At 39.6% G+C, this 14,103-nt stretch overlaps 1 protein-coding gene across 1 annotated transcript in view; it reads left to right on the top strand.

Annotated features, from left to right (window-relative positions):
• The window catches only part of Sod1 (Superoxide dismutase 1), a 35,536-nt gene that overhangs the window by 502 nt on the left and 20,931 nt on the right, over positions 1–14,103 (top strand). The window lies entirely within an intron of this gene.

The raw sequence follows: 14,103 nt of genomic DNA, 5'->3' as shown, positions 1-14,103 counted from the left end.
ATCGAGAGAGGTGTCAAACGACGCGTCTTGACATCAGTATTAATAACCCGAAGGCGGAAAATAAAAATTTTAACGCGTTCAAAAGATATTAACGAAAAACCGAAAAAAGACCCGCGGGTACCTCCGAAACCAGGGGTCGGATCCATAGTATTTTTGCGCAGAACACCTTTCTGCGTTGGCGGCCTTTGGCCTCGATTATAAAAAATAACCCTGGGCTACGCCATGCCAAGTCCGGGTGTGTGGTATAACCGTGGCTACCGCCACGGTGATGCACAATTTTTTTTGGGGGTACAAACACAACAACAACCACATGGAAATCGCCAACTTCAACTGCAAATATCTCCAGACAGAGATAAAATTTTTCTTTTCCGCCAAATATAATTACGGATTACAGAAGCATACATAGTGAGCAAAATTATATTATAAAATATGTATATACGTTATTAAATCAGTTGTCGGGATGGATTCTGATGCAACTGCATCTAAGTAGTTTTTTGTGAATGTGTTTGGCATAAGCAAAATTTTTAATTTTCCCTTGGGATAATTGATATTGAAGCCAAACGAGAAGGTTTCAACTTCAAAAACATTTAAGAGAGTGTGTTTATCTCAATATTGTTAAATACGTTTGAGTGTTTAATTTTGTAGCTCATTGTTTTAAATTTAATTTTTTTAGAAAAAATATAGTAATTCCATATAGTTTGATGTGGAAAATGTTACGTTTTTCTAGCATAGTTTTAAATGAATTTAATGTTATTATTTCATGATCTTAATGATTTGTTTTCCGACTTATGCTCGGTTTTTCAGTGCGAGTTCAAACTCCAATTAAAGTTGCCTAGAGTTTAACCACAACAACAACCACATGGAAATCGCCAACTTCAACTGCAAATATCTCCAGACAGAGATACAATTTTTCTTTTCCGCCTTCGGATTATTGTTCTCGAGATTAATATGCATCTTTTGACAGCTCTCTCGATATTTTTGGTAACGTATTAGCAGTCGACCCCTCAACTAGACTATTACCGAAAAAATTTATCTCTGTCCGGAGATATTTGCAGTTGAAGTTGGCGATTTTAATATGGTTGTTGTTGTGTTTGTACCCACAAAAAAAATTGTGCATCACCGTGGCGGTAATAGGCAATGTCAAAAAAAGGGGGCGGAGTGGGTTTGTAAGTTGATCACCGTCATTGCGTGTATGTGCAATGAGAGAAGAAAGCTCAGTACTTGATATCGTTATCATTCAAGATTATTGAACAGAACTTTGTGAGCTTACTTATTCAGTTTGTCAAAGTAAAAAATTTAAATATGTATGACCTTGATTCTGTATATATGTACATATATAGATTGATAATTTTTTTGCTGTCTAACCTTTTGTCGATTATAGCTTAACCCAACTAGCACAAATATCGCTTAAAGGGAGCCCCAAATAATGAACGATTATAGCTATCATCCGGTGACAAAATCCTGAGCCAGATAAATAATTTTGCATGTAAATGCAACAACAACGATTTGAGCCAGACAAATCCAGATAGAAATCTGGTTCAATTTGTGCGCCAGATAATTTGTTAATTACTTCTTTTTAGGTTGGCAACGCGGCCTTTAATATACCTACTTTTTTCAAAAATAGATGTCGCTGCTAAGCCTTTCGCCGTATGAGTTAAATGAAAAACAGCGGCGACATCTGCCTATCACATTTCACGTGTGCGAAAATTTCACGACATCTGCTTCTCAAGTCTCTCAATGATCCAGAGCATTCCCGTGAGAGTTGAGCGTGAGCCGGAGCTGTAAAACTCACTGAAAGACGGCAATTTTCTCTAGTAACGTGCATGCAATACAATCATAGATATAAAAATTCGGTAAAAGTCTAGTTGAGGGGTCGACTGTTAATACGCGTAAAAAAATATCGAGAGAGGTGTCTAAAGACGCGTATTAATCTCGAAAACAATAATCCGAAGGCGGAAAAGAAAAATTTTATCTCTATCCGGAGATATTTGTAGTTGAAGTTGGCGATTTTCATGTGGTTGTTGTAATGTTTACCCACAAAAAAAATTATGAACATGTGTTTTGTGCGGATATGGTTTGGGTCTGTTGTTGTTGTTGGACCCACCCCTGGTAGGTGTTCTGCGCAAAAATGGATACCACCCCGGTTTCGGAGGTACCCGCGGGTCTTTTTTCGGTTTTTCGTTAATATCTTTTGAACGAGTTAAACTTTTTATTTTCCGCCTTCGGATTATTACCCTGTAAAAATCGTTGGATCATGTGGTCCACTGGACTACTTACCATTATACTCCACTGTAATGCAGCAATGGACCAACTAATGTTTCGACACAAATATATTGTAAGCCGATCATTGCTCGTTTTTAAAGATTGTAATCATTACACGATGTTTATTGGACTGTGGGTACTCCATGGATTACTCTGATGTAATGCGGAGCTGGAGTATATGGTCCAGTCCTAGGACATCGCAATGTTAATTGGACCATATTTTTTGTGTGAATTGTGGTTAATTTTGGAGCACTCGGTTGGTCCATAGCGAGTACTTCATACATGCATGCATGGAGACTCACGTTTTTTGCAAAGGAGCACATGGGAGGCTAGCGTCTCGAGATATAGCCCAAAACGCGGACCCGGGTACCCCTAGAATCTGTTTATACAATATGGATATCAAATGAAAGCTGTTGATGATTGCTATAGTACAGGATAATTTTCATACAACTGGGAGGCTAGGGTATCGAGATATAGCCCAAAACGTGGCTTAAGTGCAGAATACATACATTGGTCAAATTAAAAAAATTTATATGAGTATCGGTAGTGGTGTTTATGGTGAGTTCAACCGTATAATTTTTTTTTGCGCATATAATAACTAGGGGTAATTCCACGTCAAAAGGTAAATTTTACATTTTTTTAAAACAAAATATCTTTGAAACTATTGAGTCAATCTTGAAAATTGTAATGTCTTTAGATAGGTAATAAAACAAGGTTTTGTTTGATATATGAAACATCTTTATTTAGAGGAAATTTCTACAATAAAATAATGTTTTTATGGGAAAATGATTGCTAACTTATCATAAATCGAATAATAAGTCGAAAAAATATGTTATTGACAAAATACTTTAATACTATCGTGTTGAAGAAAATTTCATTACCTTTAATTTGGTATATATATCTTTATATTAGAAGGCATAACTTGATTATTTAGGGGCGAAAAACAAAGAAGGTGTCATATGAGTTCAATTATTTTTATCGATGTAGGTATATATATGATGTTGCCTTCGGAGTCTTCCCGTGTGGAGTTTCTTCAGGTAGACTTGGACTCATTTCAATGTTGGTGTACGCAAATTTACTAGTTTTGAATTGCTCGAAGTGCAAACTAATGACATTTCACAGAGTGAAGCCAAGTTTGACATCGTATACGTTAAACAGCACGCCTTTGGAGCGTATATCTGTCGTAAGTGATCTAGGCGTTCTTTTTGATCCTAAACTGACTTTTAATATGCATATTTCATCAATGGTAAGCAAAGCAACGGGTATACTCGGTTTTGTGAAGCGATGGGCTAAGGAGTTTAATGATCCGTATCTGACTAAGACCCTCTACACATCGTTAGTACGACCAATCTTAGAGTATTGTTCGTGTGTCTGGTGCCCAGGGTACCAAAACTTTATAAAGCGCATTGAGTCAGTACAGAAGCAATTCATTATATTTGCACTACGTGGTCTTAACTGGGATTCTAGTGTGCATTTGCCACCATATAGAAATAGGCTTCTCCTTATAAATCTGTCAACTTTAGAAAATCGAAGAACTTTACTCAGGGTAATGTTCATTCACAAGCTCATTATGGGCGAGATCTGCTGTTCCTGGTAGAACGTCCAGGCACTTTGTGCCTTTTTATTTACCACTTTGCCGGCAAAATTTTGCCAAAAATAATCCACTGCGAAGTTGGTGTTCGCACTACAACAACTTGTATAACTGCATCAGTTTGGAATGTTCGTTTTCCGAGTTGCATAATTCAATACTGTCACGTCTGGCCTGATATTTTGTACTTTCTTTCCTATGTATGGTTGAATTTAAATATTTTTAATTCTAACATTAATTTTATGTTTTATATATCTTAGTAGTCGACCGCATTGTGTCTGTGTCGACTTTAATCCAAATAAATTAAATTAAATTATTTATGTACGTATGGGTTTATGTATTGTATTAATTAATTGCAAAAATACATAATGTATTACATTGCTAATTTTTTATTGCTAAAATATACGTCAAAGGTAAACTATTTAAAATTTTGCATTCGTGACCGAGTTGATACTACCTTATAACTCTTATGTTTATTGTTATGTTAGCCGATCCAACACCGGATTCGCTATGCACAGTAATTCTGCGTAGAACACTGTGGCAACTGTGTATACAGACAGGTTGATGGCAACCTTAGTCATAAAGGAACATAAAGGAAACAAAATAACGAGTGCGCTCATCGAACCAAATAACACATACACAAACACTTGTATATACATAAGTACATGATCAATTTTTAAAGCAAGCATTCTTATTCGTATAAATCGCTTTTCGCTGTCAAGTCGCAAACTCGAGTCGCAAATTTATTATTTAATTCATTTCATTTCATTTTAGTTAAGTTTTGTAATTATAGTTTTTTCATTAATGTAAATATAATTTAATTGAAATAAACGGGAGTTATACAGCTGCTGAGCTAATTCGGTGTGTTCATCTATTTACCACACTGGTGACCCCGAATAAAATTGGAGATAGTGAACTTAGCATCGAATATTAAATATCCATCAGCAGTGAGTGCGTACGCTTCCCAGCAAATAAAACGATTCCTTAAATCTCAAGCTACGAATTTGTAAAAAAGTTTGTAGTTTAACATTTGGAACACCTAAAAATTTGGTACAGCACCAACTTAAGGCAAATATCAAGCCACCTAAAAACCGTTAACCGTTATAACTAGTGTTGGGAACTATCGAATGAAAACTATCGAGTTATTCGATAGTTCAATCAAAGAGTATATATTGTCAAGAGGCGTCACTCGATACTTTTGTTGTTGCCAAAGCAAATTACTCGATGTTTTCTCAAGGTAGTCGTTGTTTTTTTTATCAGATGTATTTATAAAAACGCCTTCTATACATTTTCGTGGGGTATTTGTGTTTATTTTACTGATTGTATTAAATTAATTAATTAATTCTCTTTCCAAAAATCGTAATTATGCAAAGTCACTTTACCGCATAACTATATATGATTCAATTAAAAAAAACTAAACAAAACTTCCTTGAGAATCACATTCGACATGACAGGGTTGCTTTGGCAACAACAAAGTATCGAGTGACGCCTCTTGACAATATATACTCTTTGGTTCAATAATTTTCATTCATTCGATAGTCATTTGAAATTCGTTCATTACTATTTTTTCGAATTACTAGTTTTAGGTATGAATGATTCGTTCACTACTATTTTTTCGAGTTACTAGTTTTAGGTATGAATGATTCGTTCATTACTATTTTTTCGAATTACTAGTTTTAGGCATGAATGATTCGTTCACTATTATTTTTTCGAGTTACTAGTTTTATGTATGAATGATTCGTTCATTACTATTTTATCGAACTACTAGTTTTTGGTATGAATGATTCGCTCATTACTATTTCTTCGAATCATTCGTTCTATTTAAATTTTTGCTGTGCATATATCAGTGTTAAAAAGATATTAAAATAAATTTAGCATACGTCAACCTAATCGACAAGCGTTTTAAGCGTGGTAATTGTTAAATATTTTTAACTGAGGAAGTGATTTTAACGATTTAATTTATGTAGATATTTATAATGCGGCCTGGATTGAAGAGATCTTCTGTTTGGGAGTTTTTTTACCAAAAATGGCAATGAAGTTAAATGCCATATATGCAAAAAAAATTTTAAATTTTCTGGCAACACATCAAATTTAAATGACCATCTACGCCGTAAGCGTCCGTCTTCCTCAGAACATAGGAATCTAACTTCAGGAGAAATAGCGCCAGTAATTTCAGAAGAGGAACGTAGTTCCACTTCTCTTTCGTCAACTACTGCAGGGAGTGCAGCGCGCAGTTCGTTAACAGTACCTACCGAAGACATTTCCAATAGTGGATGTTTGAGAAGGACTGTTCAAACAAAATTATTTGTTACCAGCACACGTTCTGAGCTCTCAGAGCAAGAAAAAAATAATATTGATGAATCTCTTTTAAAGATGATTACAAAAGACTTGCAGCCGCTTTCCATCGTTGACAATGTAGGATTTGTAGAATATACAAAAAAGCTTCAGCCATTATATTCCTTGCCAAACAGAAAAGTTTTATCAAATACAATGCTACCTTTTAAATACAATGAAGTAAGAAAGAAACTGCATGACTTGCTCAACATTGTAACACATATTTCAGTTACAACTGATATGTGGACTTCTGATAGTCAAAAATCTTTTTTGTCAGTTACTAGTCATTTCGTTCGGGATAACAAAATGATTTCTGCAGTTTTATCAACAAAGGAAATCTTAGGAAATCATACCTCCCAAAATATAGCTACAGAATTGAAGTTAATATTTGATGAGTGGTCCGTTTTTGACAAAATAGTTACTGTAGTATGTGATAACGGGGCTAATATTAAAAAGGATATAATTGAAATGCTACAGAAGCACCACCACCCATGTGTAGCGCATACATCAAATTTATGTGTAATTGATGCCATCAAAGCTGTTCCACAAGTTACTGTGCTCATAAACAAGTGTCGTGCCATAGTCACTTACTTTAACCATAGTTCTCAAGCGACGGAAAAATTAAAAAATATGCAAAAGCAAATGGGCGTTACTGAACTGAGGTTAAAACAAGATGTCCCTACCCGGTGGAATTCCACCCTTATAATGATGGAGCGCATATGCTTGGTAAAAGAACCACTCTCTGCCATAATAACTTCTTTACCAAATGCTCCTGATTTCCTCAATTCATCAGAATGGGAAACATTGTTGGACTACACTAATCTTTTCAAGCCCGTAGAGGCCATGACAACCGAATTGTCAGGAGAAAATTATCCCACGATGTCACTGGTAGTGCCCCTAATCAGAGGTCTTCAATACGCAGTACGAAATCGCAAAATGAAAACTGTAGAGGAAGAAAGTTTGAAGAGCAGATTGTTTGAGGTAGTTTGGAGACGATTAGGGCAGTTGGAGTCTGACAAAATGTTCGCTAAATCAACATTCCTAGATCCTTGGTTTAAAAAAATTGCGTTCGGTAACGAAATTAATGCAAATAATACAACAAAATGGCTAGTGGAAGAAGTAACTTCCCTAATACGGCAACAAAACACAAGTGTTTCTACCAACACCCCAAGAGAAGTATCGGTCGATAAAAGCGAAGTATCTCTCTGGTACCTTCTCGATGAAAAAGTTGCTGAAGCAAAAACAATTTGTCAAAACGCGCCCAATGTCAATGCAAATATTCAGTTGGAGCAATATCTAAGGCAAAATTTTGTTGACCGCTCAAATAATCCCCTAGACTATTGGAATCGTAGCCAGCCAACATTTCCGGAACTATATATGCTTTCGAAAAAATATTTATGTATACCCGCAACATCGGTTCCGTCAGAACGAGTTTTCTCGAAAGCAGGACAAATAATTAACGACAGGAGAAACCGACTTAAAGGAGATAAACTAGATATGATAATATTTTTGAACAGCAATTTAAACATTGAAGGTATTTTTCATGTCAACTCAATGTACATACTTGTATTATTTACTTTACAATCAATTTTTTTAGGGGTTTAATAACACAATCAGTTGCCATCTCTGCGGCGAAAATTTAATATAGACCCTCATGCACTATCCGATTTTGGCTAGAACAACCATAGCGACTTTTAGTATTTAAGTGTTTGAAATATTTGTTTTATGTTTCTTTTATAAGTGAAATTTAATGTGCAATTTTTATATTAATTAAACGTGACCTGAATTTTGAAAAAAAAAAAAAAAAAAAAACAGTAGCTTATGTATAAGTTAAGGCAATCAATAATGCCTCTGAAACAGATTTGAATAATACAGATAAAAATCCATTTTAAGTAACCTTATTTCCTGTTGTTGTTGGTGTTGTTGTAGAGGCATAAAATCTCCCCACAGGTTTGGGGAGACCAAAAAACTCTGTGGGTTGCGAACCAAGGTCATTTGCATATCATTCATGCGCTTTGCATAACATGTAACAAAGGCATTTAAATTGAATATTTTCATTATTTACTTGAAGCACAATTTACACCATTTTAGTCATATTTAAAGTTTTTGTTACGTTCCAATGTAGCGTGATCCAGATACGGATAGAAATTTAACATACAAATGCATCGAACAAATTGATCGAATCTGGATCTCGTTTCATTGGAACACGACGTTTTTTGTCTTATATAGGTTTGTTCTTTAGCTACCCCGAGGGGTAACTAAAACAATCCAGAAATTGTTCTTTTGGCTTCTGGCAAGCTAAAGAACAAATTAAATGAATGAATGAATGAATAAAAAAATTCGTTCGATAGTTAAAATCATTCAGTAACTAACTATCGATAGTTGAATTCATTCGATAGTTCCCAACACTAGTTATAACGGGCAACAGTAGTCTTCTCACATATATACGGCAGCCAACATCATGGGCATCGAAGACAACGACAAAAATGTAGAAGAAGTCACGACCGAAAACGGCGGCGCAGTCGGCGGCGCCAACGCAGACGCAGACAGCGAAAGACAGCAAATCAATGCGATATTCGGCAAATTACCGTTCCCAAAGCTCAACTCTAAATACCACATCGAATCGTGGTTTATCAAAGTAGACGCATGGTTCGAGTTACATGGTTTTGGGGTACGCAAAGAAAAAGACAAATATACAGCAATTATCGCTCACGCCGATGACTACATCCTCGATCAAGTATTCAATTTGGTTCGCAACTCGCCAAATACCGCACCGTACACCACTCTTAAAAATGCGATTAAAGACAAATTTAGTGATTCTGCAATGGCTGGGTTTGACAAACTCACCGCAATACAATTGGGCGACGCTAAACCCAGCCATTTATTAAGCCAGATGCAAAGGACTAACGCAACTAAAGACGAGTCAGTCATACAACAATATTGGCTTAAACAGCTACCGGAATCCGCTCGCGCCGTTATTGCCGGTATGCTCCAAGCTCAGCCAAGCACACCATTGCACCAACTGGCCATCACCGCAGATGCAGTATTGGATGCGCTAAGCCGCGACTCAACCACAACGCCATGCGTGATGAAGTCGGAGGATACACTGCGACTTCTGCAGAATCAGAATCCGAACATACCGACACATGATTGGAAGGTACTTACTGTATCTCGGCCTACCGAGGATGGTCAATTCTACATCTTCCAAATAAACAAGCAGGCGGAGGATATTTTGTACACGCAGCTTGGTAAAATGTCCTTTGGCACTGGCAAAATTTACATGCGACTCAGGAAAAGAAGTCCCGAGGATAAAAACCCTAACACGCTAGAGGTGGGCGAAGTCGAAAAGGACCTCAAAAACCTAAGGGAAAAAAGACAGGTGGAGGTCCCGACGTCATTACGAACGTGCTAGAAGAGGACCAACTGCTAAATGGTGCTGTGACTCGCACAGAGGAACACCCTGCACAACAGTCACGAGAGGCTGAAGGGGACTCGAATACTCTAAACCAAAAGGGCAAGGGGAGGACGACGAAGGTGCTGGAGGGGGACAAACAGCCCAATGGTGCTGCGAGTCCTACAGATAAACCTCCAACACAGTAAAGTGGCGTCGAGCGAACTCCTAACCCTTGAGGAGGGTTCGTTTGACGTGGCGCTGATCCAGGAGACGTGACTCTCATCGGGAGGAAAGGTTTCTGGACTTAGCGCGCGCGGGTTTGGCGTTTACTACGCGCAAACGGAAAGACGGGTGCGAGCTGTAATAATGGTAAGGAAACAGCTGCATTCATATATGCTGCCTAATTACACCACTGAGGATCTCGTAGCGGTGGCCGTTGAGCAAAAGAATAAGCAGGTATTTATCCTGGCGTCCTGCTACATGGCCCATGCTGCGGAGGTCCCACCGATGGAGTGCAAAAGGCTAGTACAGGCGGAAGGGCGCAAAGGGCGGTTGGTCATAGGCGCAGATGCAAATGCGTGGGGAAGAGCAGATACGAACCAGAGAGGCGAATCTCTGTTTTGTTACATCCTGCAAACCAATTTGCAGATAGCCAACAGGGGAAATGTCCCTACATACATTGGTCCAACATCCAGCAATGTTCTGGATATTACATTGAGCTCCGAGCGTGATAAATCTAGGTATGATTGGATGGTTCTTGATAGACCATCCTTCTCCGACCATGCGTATATCAGCTTCAACATCCCCTAAAGAGGGTAGAGAAGGGAAGAACATTTAGAAACCCTAGGTGAACGAACTGGACTAAATTCCAGAAACATGTGGAAACAAAACTGGGACAACCCAAAGAGGTTGCTAATGTAGAGGAACTGGAGGAGTCGAATGAATTCCTAACAAGGACGCTTATGACTGCGTATAACAAAGCTTGCCCTCTAAGAAGATTCAGAGGAAAAGCAAAGCCGCCAGGGTGGAGCAATGAGCTGAGTCGACAGGTAAAAAGAAATGACAGAAGACAGGTAAAAGAAATGTTTAAGCTCGCAAAGACCGCGGAAAGCGAAGCGTGTCGGGACGAGTACAGGGATCTACTGAGGATCTACAAGCGTGAAATTACCAGGGCGAAGAGAAACTCATGGAAGTTTCTGTACGGACATAGAGTGCTCCAGCGAAACAGCACGGTTGAAAAAAGTCCTAGCAAAGGGAAACATAGTCCAGGGACTAATAAAGAAAGAGAACGGGGAATGGTCACGTAATAGTGAGGAATCCCTTGAGGTGCTTCTCGACACACATTTCCCATCGGGAGACGGTTTAGAGGAGCCAGCAGACATCACTCACACCTCGATCACGGAGCTAGTAGTGCCGGGCTTGGTGACCGATACCAAGATCGAGTGGGCAGTGAAGACGTTTTCTAAGTTTAAATCGCCGGGCCCAGATGGTATATTCCCGGCCATGCTACAAGTCTCAAGTAGGGCGGTCGTGGAATGGCTTAAAATAATATTCGATGGGTGCATACGACTGAATCATGTACCGCACTCTTGGAGAACAGCTCGTGTAGCTTTTCTACCAAAGGCGGGGAAGATCGGTCACGTGTATCCCAAAGACTATAGACCCATTAGCTTAACATCATTTCTGCTCAAAACCTTTGATAGGCTGATAGATGTGTACATAAAGTCCAACGTGGATGAAAAGCTGCTCTCCACAACACAGCATGCGTACACCAAAGGCAAGTCGGTAGACACCGCATTGCATAGGGTGGTAATAAGCATAGAGAAATCCCTGGAATATAAGGAGTGTGCTCTAGGAGTCTTCTTGGACATTCAATAATGTTGAAAAATGGGCGATTATGGATGGTCTTAATTACATTACAGTACATCCTGCCTTAATCAGATGGATCGGCTGCATGTTAAATTGCAGAAAGATTACATCACAATGGCGATTGTACGAGGCCACGAAATCTGTGGACAGGGGCACGCCGCAGGGAGGGGTGCTATCACCTCTGCTGTGGACGCTGGTCATCAACCAACTGCTCAGGCAATTCGATGAGGGACCCGTAAAACTTACGGCTTACGCAGATGACGTTGCAATTGTCATAAGTGGAAAGTGCCTTCCAATGATGGATCGGGCGCTTCGCGATATTCATACCTGGGCATCTAATGTCGGATTGAAAGTAAATGCGGAGAAGACGGATATGGTCTTGTTTACAAAGAGGTACAAGGTCCCAAATTGGACCAGGCCTAAGTTAGGAGGGGTGACCTTACAGGAGAAACCTTGCACAAAATATTTAGGAATCATCCTAGACAGTAAGCTGACATGGAAGCTCAACGTGGAGGAGAGGGTCAAGAAGGCCTCAACGGCACTCTATGCATGTAAAAGAATGCTGGGGTGTGCGTGGGGCCTATCGCCCTCTCTTTCTCATTGGGTTTTTACAGCGATTGTAAGCCCTATTCTATACTATGGAGTTCTTGTTTGGTGGAAAGCCACACAAAAAACAACATACCTCAAAAAATTAGAGGGGGTATGCAGACTATCGATGCTTAGCATTACGGGAGCCCTGAAAACAACCCCGACGGCTGCACTGTATGCCATTTTGCACATCCCACCTGTAGACCTGGTAGCAAAGAACAAAGCGTTAACGACCGCAACCAGGCTCTGTGCTTCGGGGCAGCTTGAGCGCCGACCATATGGCCATAGTAGTATAGCGTCATCAATCACAAGACGAACAGACTACATGATTCCCTATCTGCGCTTCGAGGGAGATCTTAAGGCCACAATAGAGGTGGACGGTTGGCGCAAGGGTGCGCAAATGGCGGACGAGGCGATACATGTGTACACCGATGGTTCCAAAGTAGTGGAAGGAGTAGGGTCTGCTGTATACTGCGCTGATCCGGAAATAAGCAGATCCTACAGGCTGCCGGATTACTGTAGCGTTTTCCAAGCGGAAATATTAGCCGTAACCAAAGCAGTAGAAACCCTGGAAGAGAATAGCTTAAGCTGCAACCGTGTTAACTTTTAAGGCAATAATCTCGCATAGCACAGCATCTAAATGCGCGTTAGAGTGTAAGCAGTCTCTGGAGAGAATCGGGACAGGAAGAAGCATACATCTATATTAGGTCCCAGGGCATATGGGAATAGATGGGAATGTAAAAGCGGACGAACTAGCTAAAAAGGGCGCATCCCTTGAAGCTTGCTCCGTAGATGTCCCAATTAGATTGGGCGAGATTAAGCGAAGTCGAGAGGTGCACATGATCGACCAAGCGGGAAAGGCGTGGGTTCAAGCGCGGGGCTGTAAAGTGTCGAAGATTATGTGTAGGTCTTACAACCTTAGACTAACATAGTTGCTCCTATCATTAAAAAGAGAGGACTGTAGGCTCATGACGGGTATTCTGACTGGACACTGCCTGCTGGCGTCACATGCCTTTAAACTAGGCTTGGTCAGTGATTGCAGATGTAGGTAGTGCGGGTTGGAGGAGGAAACTATCGAGCACGTTCTGTGCTCGTGCCCTGCACTTGCCAGGCTAAGACTCTAGCTATTAGGAGTGATACAGCTGTCAGATCTAGAAGCAGCAAGTGGCTTAAGTCCTAGGAAGCTTCTAGTATTTGCCAAGAGGACGGAGTTATTTTATAACTTATGTCCTGGTTTTTGATAGGGTTTTTCAGTTTGGTCGTTAAAACAAACTTCTGGTAACACTACGGACTCAGTCTATGTGAGGTCCTCATGGACCGGGCAGTTCAACCTACCTACCTACCACAACGCAACCAAAAGGATCCGCCATTAACGCTACCGAAGCTTCGACCAGCCAAGTGCAATCACTTCAGAAACGCATCGAGAAACACGACACGATCCTGGAAAACATCAATAGTAAGTTAAGCCGGCTTATGCTGCGAGATCGTAGCCGACAACATGAACGTTCGCAAAGTAACGCTAAACGTTCTACCACTCCGCATCGCACGACCAATGCACAACAAAATCCCACCTGTTGGTATCACCGTGAGTATGGTACACAATCACGCAAGTGCCGCAGTCCATGCGACTTCCCCGTCAAGAAAGCAGACTCTACAAAAAACTAAATACCGCCGAAACAGTAACGCTCGAATGTTCCGGCTGTGAAATACCGAGCAACAAATCACAGTGCGAACTGAAGGTAAAAATTTCAGAATTTACTAGATATAAACGTTTCTTTATAGAAGACAGGAGATCAAACCAATCATTCTTGATAGACACAGGAGCGGAAGTATCGGTCGTACCACCAACTCGAGCGTGTCGTCTACGCAGATCCGAAAGTATATCAACATTCAAGTTGATATTTAAAAAAAATCTTTTATTTTGGGTTGCAATATAAAATTTATTTTTGTTTATTTTTGAGTTTAAATATTTTCCAACTAATTAGAATTTTCTTTTTTTGAAGTTATTCAAAATTTTAAGTTAACACGAAAACTCAATTAAAATTATTTTAAAAATTAAAGAGTACAA

This window comes from Eurosta solidaginis, chromosome 5, assembly GCF_040869045.1.
Source record: "Eurosta solidaginis isolate ZX-2024a chromosome 5, ASM4086904v1, whole genome shotgun sequence".
Lineage (NCBI taxonomy): Eukaryota > Metazoa > Arthropoda > Insecta > Diptera > Tephritidae > Eurosta > Eurosta solidaginis.
This window is presented reverse-complemented; position numbering and strand designations above follow the sequence as displayed.